This window comes from Thalassophryne amazonica, chromosome 17, assembly GCF_902500255.1.
Source record: "Thalassophryne amazonica chromosome 17, fThaAma1.1, whole genome shotgun sequence".
Classification (NCBI taxonomy): domain Eukaryota; kingdom Metazoa; phylum Chordata; class Actinopteri; order Batrachoidiformes; family Batrachoididae; genus Thalassophryne; species Thalassophryne amazonica.
In genome coordinates this window covers 70,525,041-70,537,301 of record NC_047119.1, presented here as the reverse complement: position 1 = coordinate 70,537,301, position 12,261 = coordinate 70,525,041, and the positions used below count along the sequence as shown (strand labels likewise).

Sequence of the window (12,261 nt, the reverse complement as noted above, 5' to 3'; positions counted from 1 at the left end):
TTGTACATGTTTCTGTCTGCACAGGAACCACGGGGCTCTCTTCACGGTTCCATGCTACACCTTTTCAGTGTGTACTTGTACACATACAGACCCTGTGCTAATTAATCCTTTAAATCTGAAGTTTAAAAACTGTGATCCAACCTCGTTCACATTTTGATGTTTCAATACCAAATTAGCTCGAAGGTTTCAAAGGATTTGTTTTGAATACTTGAGTGATGTATTTAGGTCCCATTTAGCTCATGATGTTTTCCTTTTGTTACAGACTCCAACCCGTGTTTGAAACAGGTTTTAAAATATTTTGAAGCTGCATTTGGGGTTACAATTACTAATTTGTAGAACCTAACAATTATTTTTATGTTTGCTAGCTTGTTAGCTGGGTGAAAGGCAGCAACAAGCACACAGTTTTCAGGAGGCAAACTACAACCCCTGGCAATAACTATGGAATCACCGGCCTCGGAGGATGTTCATTCAGTTGTTTAATTTTGTAGAAAAAAAGCAGATCACAGACATGACACAAAACTAAAGTCATTTCAAATGGCAACTTTCTGGCTTTAAACACTATAAGAAATCAGGAAAATAAATTGTGTCAGTAACGATTACTTTTTTGACCAAAAAAATATGGACTCACTCAATTCTGAGGAATAAATTATGGAATCACCCTGTAAATTTTCATCCCAAAACTAATACCTGCATCAAATCAGATCTGCTCGTTAGTCTGCATCTAAAAAGGAGTGATCACACCTTGGAGAGCTGTTGCACCAAGTGGACTGACATGAGTCATGGCTCCAACACGAGAGATGTCAATTGAAACAAAGGAGAGGATTATCAAACTCTTAAGAGGGTAAATCATCACGCAATGTTGCAAAAGATGTTGGTTGTTCACAGTCAGCTGTGTCTAAACTCTGGACCAAATACAAACAACATGGGAAGGTTGTTAAAGGCAAACATACTGGTTGTCCAAGGAAGACATCAAAGCGTCAAGACAGAAAACTTAAAGCAATATGTCTCAAAAATCGAAAATGCACAACAAAACAAATGAGGAACGAATAGGAGGAAACTGGAGTCAACGTCTGTGACCGAACTGTAAGAAACCGCCTAAAGGAAATGGGATTTACATACAGAAAAGCTAAACAAAAGCTATCATTAACACCCAAACAGAAAAAAACAAGGTTACAATGGGCTAAGGAAAAGCAATCGTGGACTGTGGATGACTGGATGAAAGTCATATTCAGTGATGAATCTCGAATCTGCATTGGGCAAGGTGATGATGCTGGAACGTTTGTTTGGTGCTGTTCCAATGAGATTTATAAAGATGACTGCCTGAAGAGAACATGTAAATTTCCACAGTCATTGATGATATGGGGCTGCATGTCAGGTAAAGGCACTGGGGAGATGGCTATCATTACATCATCAATAAATGCACAAGTTTACGTTGATATTTTGGACACTTTTCTTATCCCATCAATTGAAAGGATGTTTGGGGATAATGAAATCATTTTTCAAGATGATAATGCCTTTTATTGTGGGCAGTCTAAGGCACACCTGTGCACTAATCATGGTGTCTAATCAGCATCTTGGTATGGCACACCTGTGAGGTGGGATGGATTATCTCAGCAAAGGAGAAGTGCTCACTATCACAGATTTCGACTGGTTTGTGAACAATATTTGAGGGAAATGGTGATATTTTGTATGTGGAAAAAGTTTTAGATCTTTGAGTTCATCTCATACAAAATGGGAGCAAAACCAAAAGTGTTGCGTTTATATTTTTGTTGAGTATATGACTTTTAAACACAGTCTGTAATTGTCAACAACACTGGTCAACAATGGTTTTGCTACCTGGTTTATATTAGCTGATATTTCAGCTATGCTGATTCCAAATCTGTAATCAGAATTTGTCTAGCACATCAGGTTCTTGAGTTATGAACATGCCAATATTTAGCTAATCTATTGCTATTATGGCGCTTCTCATGCAAATGTAGATTGTGTTAAAATTTTCTAATTTTAGAATGAAACAGAATTTAGCACTAATCTGGGTGATTTTGGGTTGCTGATTCCAAATATGGTAAAACAATTCAATCAATAAACTGCCAGTATTGAGGGCCAACATTGCCAGAAATTTGTAATTTTTTTAATGATTGCTTTGATCAGTCTGCAGATGAAAACCAAGTTTTTGTGGTACATGTACATCAAGTGATGGAATACTGCTGGAGCACTGAATATATATATATATATATATATGATTAATCTAGCCTCAAAAATAGTTTGTTCAATGTTCTAAAATCAGAAATGCAAAATATGAAAAAAGAGACCTAGAGATATTTGGCAAATGCATCAAATCTAGCACACTGCAAATGTTTATGAAAAAAAGGAACAATCTATCAAAATCAAGACGTGGCCGGAACGAGTCCAACACACAGTTGGAAAACACAATGTAAAACACCAGGCATTGATTGATCCACAGAAAGTATACCTTCCTCCCCTGCATATAAAACTTGGCCTTATCAAGAACTTTGTGAAGGCAATGGATCATAGCTCAGATGGCTTTAAATACCTGAAACAAAAATTTGGGGCAGTCCAAAGTGATGCCGAGCTTAAAGCTGGGATTTTTGATGGACCTCAAATACGTGAGCTTATTAGAGACAAAGACTTTCCATCTAAGCTCAGACCCCTTGAACTAAGAGCATGGGAATCATTTGTGCAAGTGGTACAGAATTTCTTGGGCAGCCACAAACTATGAAGAACTAGTTGACAACTTGCTCAAATCATACAAACGCATGGGCTGCAGAATGTCACTTAAGATTCACTTCCTGCACTCTCATCTTGAGTTCTTTCCACCCAATTTGGGTGATGTGAGTGATGAGCATGGTGAAAGATTCCACCAAGATATCTCTGAAATGGAGACCAGGTACCAGGGGCGTTATAATGCAAACATGATGGGTGACTACTGCTGGTTTCTACAGCGTGAAACGTCTGTGACCCACAAGCGCAAGAGCAAGTGTTTGACTCACTTTTGAATTGTTAAGACTAATTGTGGAGTGTATTAATTTGAGTTTCCTCATAATGATTAATATTTTGGTATCTGTGTAATTTTTTTCACCAGTTGTGTGTTCATTTCTAATAAAATCATTGAGAACAATTTGGCGACTGGCGTTTATTGGTGTAGTCACATAACTCAAAATCAGTTGTTTTTCTTCAGGTAGCAGACAAAGTTTTTTTTTTGTTGTTGACCAATGCAATTTATGCAGCAGCCACTGACCGTTTATAACTCAACTCAACTAACTTGTGAGAGCAGCCACCTCCACTAGCCATCCAGCAGGTGGCACTATGTGTATGGGATTACTAAACAGTTTGTTTCAGTGCCACCTTCCTCGCCTCTTCAGCTGCATCTTTGCTGTTGCAAGCCCTACAGTGCCACCAACTGGTCAGGAGTGTGTAGCAGCAGACTGGCAAAACATAAAATGCTGTAAATACTGTGTTGGAAGTAAAAGTCCTGAATTGATAATGTTAAGTAAAAGTACAAAAGCACTGAGATAAAATACTAAATGGTGCATGGTGTTTTAGTGGTTAGCACTAGTGCCTCACAGCAAGAAGGTCATGGGTTTGATCCCTACCTGTGGCCTTTCTATGTGGAGTTTGCATGTTCTCCCCATGTTTGTGTGGGTTTCCTCCGGGTGCTCTGGATTGCGTCCACATTTAAAGACATGCAGGTGAGGTGAATTGGAAACTTTAGAATTGTCCAGGTCTCCCTTGCAAAAGAGATCTCGATCTCAGTGGGACTAACCTGGTTAAATAAAGGTTAAATTAAAATTAGTACCAGAAGTAAGAGCGCACTAGCTACCCAGGTAGCATGAAAAATTATTAACTTGGAAAGGTTTAGTTGTGACAGTAAATTAACGAACAAGTAGATTTTCATAATTAAAATTAATGCTCTATGGACCCTTGATACCAACAGTAGAATTAGCCATAAACTGATTTATAAAGAGCCATTCGTGCAATAAAATAAATAAATAAATACAACCCCAAATCAGAAAGGTTGGGATGGTACTGAAAGTGATTCTTGTATGTACTTTTTTCGTCAGCTTCATTTCATTTAATATACAACTGTATCTCAAAAAATTAGAACAATGTGAAAAAGTTAACTATTTTTGGCCAGGTATTTTGGACAGCAAAAGTCATACATATTGTACTTTAATTAAATAGAAAGTGAAATATTTCAGTCATTTTTTTATTTAAATTTTTATCATTAATTCCTACAGCTCCAAAACTTAGAAAATACATATCTCATATCAATCAACTCAATCAACTTTTTTCTTGTATAGCGCCAAATCACAACAAACAGTTGCCCCAAGGCTTTCAATATAATATAATTAGAATATTTCATAAAATCAGTTTTCAAAAGGATTTATAATACAGAAAGAAACTTATAAAAGGTATATTAATTTGTGCACTCAGTATTTGGTCGTGGCTCCTTCTTAATTATTTCCTGCGTCACTGCGTTGTGGTGTGGCGGCGATCAGCCTGTGGCACTGCTGAGGTGTTCGAGAAGTCCAGGTTGTTTTTCAGCTCATCTGGTTTGTTGGTTTTGGTGTAATCTTGCTCCATAGAGAATCTATGAAGCATTGTCTATGGGGTCAGTCAAGTCCAGTAAATACCATGGTCAGCAAACCAGTTACTCGTAGTTTTGGTGCATTTACTTGTAATTTTGGTGTTGGGAAAGGAAATCAACATCTCTAAAGCTCGTCAGCAGATAGAAGTATGAAGTGTTGTCAAGCCTTCTAACTTCAATTTATTTCATTTATTTATATAGCGCCAAATCACAACAGAGTTGCCTCAAGGCACTTCACACCAGTAAGGTCTAACCTTACCAAGCCCCAGAGCAACCGTGGTAAGGGAAAAACTCCCTCTGAGGAAGAAACCTCAAGCAGACCAAACTCAAAGGGGTGACCCTCTGCTTGGGCCATGCTACAAAACATAAATTAGAACAATTCACAAAACAATTCACGGATGAATATATAAGAAATGCTGTTGGTGCACAGGACAGGAGGGTCGCCAACACAAATACAGTTCCCATCTCTGGATGGAGCTGCACCTTAAACAGAAAGAAAAAACAATCAGGCATCAGAAAGACAAAAAATACTGTATAATTTGTCAGCATTAATCAACAAGAAAAACAGAAGAAATACTAAGGTGATCGCCGGCCACTAGCCCTAAACTTCACTAAAAGACCCAGAATTTAGGTAAAGTTGCGGCCACGACACACTCCGTTTACTAATGAAATGAATTAAAAGAGTAAAAAGTGAAAAACAAAACTGTACCAGTATGCTAGCCATACGAAAGAGAAAAGAAGTGTGCCTTAAGTCTGGACTTGAAAGTCTCCACAAAATCTGACTTTTATTGATGCAAGGAGATCATTCCACAGAACAGGGGCACGATAAGAGAAAACTCTGTGACCTGCAGACTTCTTATTCACCCTAGGGACACAAAGTAGTCCTGCACCCTGAGAATGTAAAGCCCAGGCTGGTACATAAGGTTTAAATAGCTCAGCTAGGTAGGGAGGTGCCAGTTCATGAATAATTTAACAGGTTAGTAGCAGAACCTTGAAATCTGATCTCACTGGGACAGGAAGCCAGTGAAGGGATGCCAAAATGGGTGTAATGTGGTTGTACTTTCTGCTTCATGTCAGAAGTCTGGCTGCAGCATTTTGAACCAATTGGGGACCCCTAATGCTGGACTGTGGTAAACCAGAAAATAGAACATTGCAGTAGTCCAATCTAGAAGAGATAAATGCATGGATCAGGGTCTCAGCATCAGCCATAGACAGGATGGGACAAATTGCTATATTTCACAGGTGGAAGCAAGCAGTCCTAGTAATATTTCTAATGTGGAGGCCAAAGGACAACCAAGGATCAAAATTTACCCAAAGGTTCCTCACTTTCAGTGTGATGTATGACACACAAGCCTAGGCTGAGCGTTAACTGGTCAAATTGATGCCGATGTCTCACAGGACCAAGAACCATCATTTCAGTCTTATCAGAGTTTAAAAGTAGGAAGTTTCTAGACATCCAACTTCTCACTGCTGCAAGGCAATCTTCTAAGGATTTTATGTGAACGAGATTACCAGCAGTTATCGGCATGTATAACTGCGTACCATCTGCACAGCAGTGAAAGGTAATCCCAAAATGCCGCAATATGTGCCCAAGGGGTGCTATATAAAGGGAGAAAAGCAGGGGGCCTAAGACAGACCCCTGTGGAACCCCAAATTTCACGTCACTAAGGTTAGAGGTAGTGTTACTGTACAAAACACAGTGAGAACGATTGGTCAAGTATGACGTCAGCCATGCAAGGGCACTCCCAGTAATCCCCAAAAAATTATTTTCCAGCCTATCAAGTAGAATATGACTATCCACTGTATCAAATGCAGCACTGAGATCTAACAGCAACAGAACCGTAGTGGTGTCCGAATCCATTGTAAGCAGAAGATCATTCACCACTTTAGTGAGAGCCATATCTGTGGAATGATATTTTCTAAAAGCAGACTGCAGTGGCTCAGAGAGATTATTCTCAGTAAGATAGTCTACGAGCTGCCGTGACACCACTTTTTCCAGAATTTTAGAGCAAAATCATAGATTTGCTATCGCCCGATAGTTTTTCAATGCACTAGGGTCAAGATTAGGTTTCTTAAGTAATGGTTTAATCACTGCAGATTTGAAACATTTAGAAACCGATCCAGAAATTAAAGAAAGATTAATAATTTCCAACACAGTTGGCCCAAGAGTGGGCCACAGGTAGACGGCTGGGTTGACTTTGGATTTGATTGTGGAAACTTCACACTGGACTTCAACCAGCTTGGATTCTGAGCCTCTCCACTCTTCATCCAGACTCTGGGACCTTGATTTCCAAATGAAATGCAAAATTTACTTTAATCTGAAAAGAGGACTTTTTACTACTGAGCAGCGCTCCAGTTCTTTTTCTCCTCAGCCCAGGGAAGCTGCTTCTGACATTGTCTCTGATTGAGGAGTGGCTTGGCAACAGGAATACAGAGTCCTGGTATCATTTCCAGGACACATCTATGCGTGATGGCTCTTGATACACCGACTTGAGCCTCAGTCCACTCCTTCTGAAGCTCCCCCAAGTTCTTGAATGGGCTTTGCCTTATGATGATCTCAAGTCTGCAGTCGTCCCTGTTACTTGTGCATCTTTTCCGACCACACTTTCCCCTCCAGTCAACTTTCCATGGCTATGCTTTGATTCAGAATTCTGTGAACAGCCAGTGCTTTTAGCAATGATCTTCTGTGGCTTTCCCCTTGTGGAAGCTGCCCATGAGTGTCTTCTGGACAACTGTCACTTCAGCCATCTTCCCCCATGACTGCAGTTGTATGTAAAGGATGAGACTGAAAGATTCATAGTATTCACACTGTGTCTACAGTGATTTGAAATAAAATATTTGTATTTTGCGATACACGTCTATTTTTTTGAAACAGGATACTGCAGTTTTCAAATGTTTATATGTAATGAGTCTAGAATATATACATTTTTCATTTTCTGAAATATCTGGCAAAAAATATATTGAACGCACTGTCTTGCTTGCTCACTCAGCTTCAACCGCTTACTCCAATTAAGGGTTACAGTGGCTGGAGCCTAACCCAACAATCATAGGGCCTAAGGCGGGGTGCACCCTGGACTGGATGCCAATCTGTCACAGGGCCGCATACAGACAAACACATTCACACCCACACGCACACCTATGGTCAATTTTAATTTATTTCTTTTATATAACACCAAATCACATCAAAGCTGCCTCAAGGCACTTCACATGAGTAAGCTCTAACCTTACCAACCCCTAGAGCAAGCACACAAATGGCAGTAGTGAAGAAAAACTCCCTCAGATGATGTTGAGGAAGAAATCTCAAGCAGACCAGAGTCAGAGAGGTGACCCACTGCTTAGGCCAATCTGACAGTTACAAGGTTTATATAAAGCTGAAGAAACTAAACAGAAAATGTCATCAGTGGGCCGCAGCACAAGCTGTCCTCATGGTAGAGTAAATTCCAAAACCAGACTGCAGTGTGCTGCATCAGCTTCAGCCAGGGCATCTTGTGGTCAGCCAGCACCCTGTGCACAGCTGTCAGCCTTGCGTGATGTCATCAGTAGCTCGGACAGAGAGATAAAGATCAGAATCAGTCGGCTTGAAAAAACTACACCTAAGGTGGGAGTTCACCAGTAAATTGACAGGAAAGCAGAGAGAATACAAAGGTGAATGTTGTCCACTAGCCCTAAGCTTCACTAACAGACCCAGAATTTAGACAGGATAGAACGATTCTTAGCTTTGTTTCACAGGTGAAAGAAAGCAGTTCTCATAATATCTCTGATGTGTAGGTCAAAGGACAACGTAGGATCAAAAATTACCCCAAGGTTCCTCACTTTGCCAGTGTGATGTATGACACACAAGCCTAGGCTAAGTGTTGGCTGGTCAAACTGATGTCAATGTCTCGCTGGGCCAAGGACTATCATTTCGGTCTCATCTGAGTTTAAAAGTAAGAAATTGTCCAGCTTTTCACTGACACAAGGCAATCCTCTAAGGACTTTGTGTATGAGATTACCAGCAGTTATTGGCATGTACAACTGCGTATTGTCAGTGTAGCAATGAAAAGTCATATAGCAGTATGTGCCCAAGGGGTGCTATATAAAGAAAGAAAAGCAGGGGGCCTAAGACCGACCCCTGTGGAACCCTGTATTTCATGTCACGAAGGTTAGAGGTAGTGTTGTTGTATAGAACACAATGAGAGTGACTGGTTAGGTAGAATGTCAACCACCCAGTAATCCCAAAGTGATTCTCCAGCCTATCAAGTAGAGTACGGCGATCGACCATATCAAATGCAGCGCTGAGATCTAACAACACCAGTACCGTAGTGGTGTCTGAATCCATTGCAAGCAGAAGATCATTCACTACTTTGGTCAGAGCTGTCGCTGTGGAATGACCTGTTCTAAATGCAGACTGCAGTGGCTCAAAGAGATTATTCTCAATACAGTGGTCCATGAGCTGCTGTGAAACCACTTTTTCAAGAATTTTAGAACAAAAGGTATGATATAGGTTTGATATCGGCCTACAGTTTTTCAGTAAACTAGGGTCAAGATTAGGTTTCTTAAGTAATGGTTTAATCACTGCAGATTTGAAACATTTAGGAACAGATCCCAAAGTTAGTGACATGTTAATAATTTCCAGCACAGTCGGCCCAAGAGTGGGCCACAGGTCCTTAAACAGTTTTGGTGGTATAGGATCATATAAACAGGTTGTGCTTTTAGCAGAAGTTACCACACGTTTCTTCAGCACGCCCAGTGAAATAATATGAAATTCTGTAAATCTAGGTAATAATACCTCAGTGATGGCACCCACCTCAATAGCAGGGTGTAGTGCCTGGGTTAAGGCATGCTGGGATATGTTTAACCTAATGTCATCTCTTCTCGAAGTAATCTAAGAAATCTCGGGGTGTAAATGGAGAGTGACTTGCACGTGGTTGTCCATGAAAAAGTGTTGCCACCGTGTCAAACAGGAACTTTGAATTATGCTTGTTTTTGTTGATCAAATCAGTGTAATAGGCCCAACTTTGTAGCCAGTAGTGCATGTTTATAGTCTAGAATAGTATTGCGCCATGCGAGGTGTAGTACTTCTAGTTTTGAGCTACGTCATTTTTGCTCTAGACCTCTAGCCTTATGCTTGAGGCCACGTAAGTAATCATTGAACTGACTGTGTTTTGGTGGGGCGTGGTTTTAATGTAGGCAGAGTAATCATGTGAGCGTTGAGTTTAAGATGTCCACAAGTGATTCTAAAATATCAGGCAGTCAAGCTCCAACTTCATTTGTAGTTGAGGAGCTGTCACCGTGACTATAAATAAGTTTCTTGTTACGTCATTTGCTGGTAAGCAGCCTTTGTGTGAGAACGTGTAGTGCGTTCGGCGGATTTTCATTACAAGGAAAATGGTGGAATGACTGGAGCAGCACTGCATCAAATTTTGCCAGAAACTGGGCTACAGCCAGGTGGAAACCATTCGGAAGACTCAGACGGCTTTCAGTGACAATGCTATGGGCATCACACAGATTAAGGATTGGTACAACCGGTTTAAAGATGATCACACAATGGTGGAGAGCGAGCCATGTTCTGGTCGGCCATCAACATGCAGAAATGACCAGATCATTTCCAAAGTGAATGCTGTGGTGATGTGGGACCGTTGTGTGACTATCATGTGAAAAATTGCGTGAAAAATTGCAGAAGAGGTGGACATCAGCACTTTTTCAGCACATTCCATTGTGAAGATTTGGCCATGAAAAGAGTGGCGGTGAAATTCGTGCCGCTGCTGACGGCGGAGCAAAAGCGCCTTCATGTTTAAACCTCACAGGACATGATGGACTCCGAAAAATGATGCCCACCTCTTCCACAATTTCTCGGATAGTCACACGACTGAAAAGCCACTGAAAGCCGTCTGAATCTTCCAAATGGTTTCCACCTGGCTGTCGCCCAGTTTCTGGCAAAATTTGTTTTAGTAGCGCTGCTCCAGTCGTTCCGCCATTTTCCTTGCAATGAAAATCAGCCGAGAGCACTACATACGTCCTCACACAAAGGCTGCTTACCAGCAAATGACGCAATCGACAGGCGTAAAAAAGTTCACGCATGTGCACGAAGGTTCAAGGTTGGCTCATGCAAGCACACTTGATTCAAATCCATCAGGTTTTTGCAAAAAATAAAAAGGTCCGATACTTTTCTAACAGAACTCGTAACACAGCTGACATCAGCTACAGAGTGAAAAGTTGAGCAGAGAGTAAACAGGCTTTGCAGGAGCGCGATCATCCTCATTGCTGTGGAGCTGCTGAGGTCCGACACGATGTAATATTTCGTGTTGTCTGCGTTGATCTCTGAGTGAACTGAGCCTCGGTTTGTGCAAACCAGGTGGCAGTTTACAGAAGCGTGACTTTGAGCATCAAGTGTGGAAAAAGTTCACAGTGGACATTCGCGTGTGAACAGCTTTGATCCACAGAGGTGTGACTAGGGATGGGTATCGAGAACCGGTTCCTTTTGGGTATCGTTAAGAAATGATTCGATCCACCGACATCAATAAGCTTTGTGCTTAATGATTCTGTTATCGGTCCTTCAGAGTGGCCGTTGTTTTGGCGGGTGTTTGTCAGGAAAATGATCATTTCTCTACATTGATTACAGACCCTGCAGCGGGTCCTTTATCAACTTTTCTGCAAGCGCGGCTTTGCTTTGAACCTTGAACCAATCAAAGCAGTGGTTCGCAGATTGAAGCAATGCTTTGATCGATTGCTTTGTTTATTTCTTTCTTTCTTTCGCTTAATTTTCCCCCGCTAAAACCCTAAAGAGCATACATCTGTGAGTATTATTTACCTTTTCTATGTTAAACCGACCTATTATGTTCTTCTGAAACAGTTGATAGATGTATTTTATAACTTAAAAACGGGAGCGATGCTAACGCGTTAGCATGTCTACGGCATTTTCAGTTTTAAAAGTTAGCATTTAGCAATTGCAGCCGTCGTCATGTTCGGGTGCATTTGTTTTCAAATTGTAATATTCCTTAAATTTATTTTTGCTTATATATTAATAATCTAATGATTATTATATACAATTTTAGAGAAAGAGACAAAAAGAACCTGAATAGAAACACAACAGAAAATATATAATAGCAACTAACAATGAACGTACATAAATAAATAAATACATACATACATACAGAAATAAATAAGTGTTTCCTGTAAACACCTAGTGACTCTCACACCTCCATTTCATCCCTATCTTATTCAAGTTTAATGACAGTTTGTTTCGGTCTAACCATATTTTCAATGTGTTAATTTCTTCAGTGATTTCCTCCAGAACTATCTGCCAAACTAGAAAACTGCTGCATCCTAGTAAGAGCAGAATACTACTGGAATGAATCTAAATAAGGAAAGTTGTATTTTTTTTTCTCACCTAAATGGATACTCCAGTTTATCGTCTGGAATAGTCCCAGATTGCATTTCAGAGCTTCTACAACCCCTGGCAAAAATTATGGAATCACCGGCCTCGGAGGATGTTCATTCAGTTGTTTAATTTTGTAGAAAGAAAGCAGATCACAGACATGACACAAAACTAAAGTCATTTCAAATGGCAACTTTCTGGCTTTAAGAAACACTATAAGAAATCAAGAAAAAAAGATTGTGGCAGTCAGTAACGGTTACTTTTTTAGACCAAGCAGAGGAAAAAAATATGGAATCAC

At 40.3% G+C, this 12,261-nt stretch overlaps 1 protein-coding gene across 2 annotated transcripts in view; it reads left to right on the top strand.

Annotated features, from left to right (window-relative positions):
* ptpa (protein phosphatase 2 phosphatase activator) overlaps positions 1 to 12,261 on the top strand; it is a 102,129-nt gene that overhangs the window by 43,091 nt on the left and 46,777 nt on the right. The gene's annotated exons all lie outside the window — the stretch shown is intronic.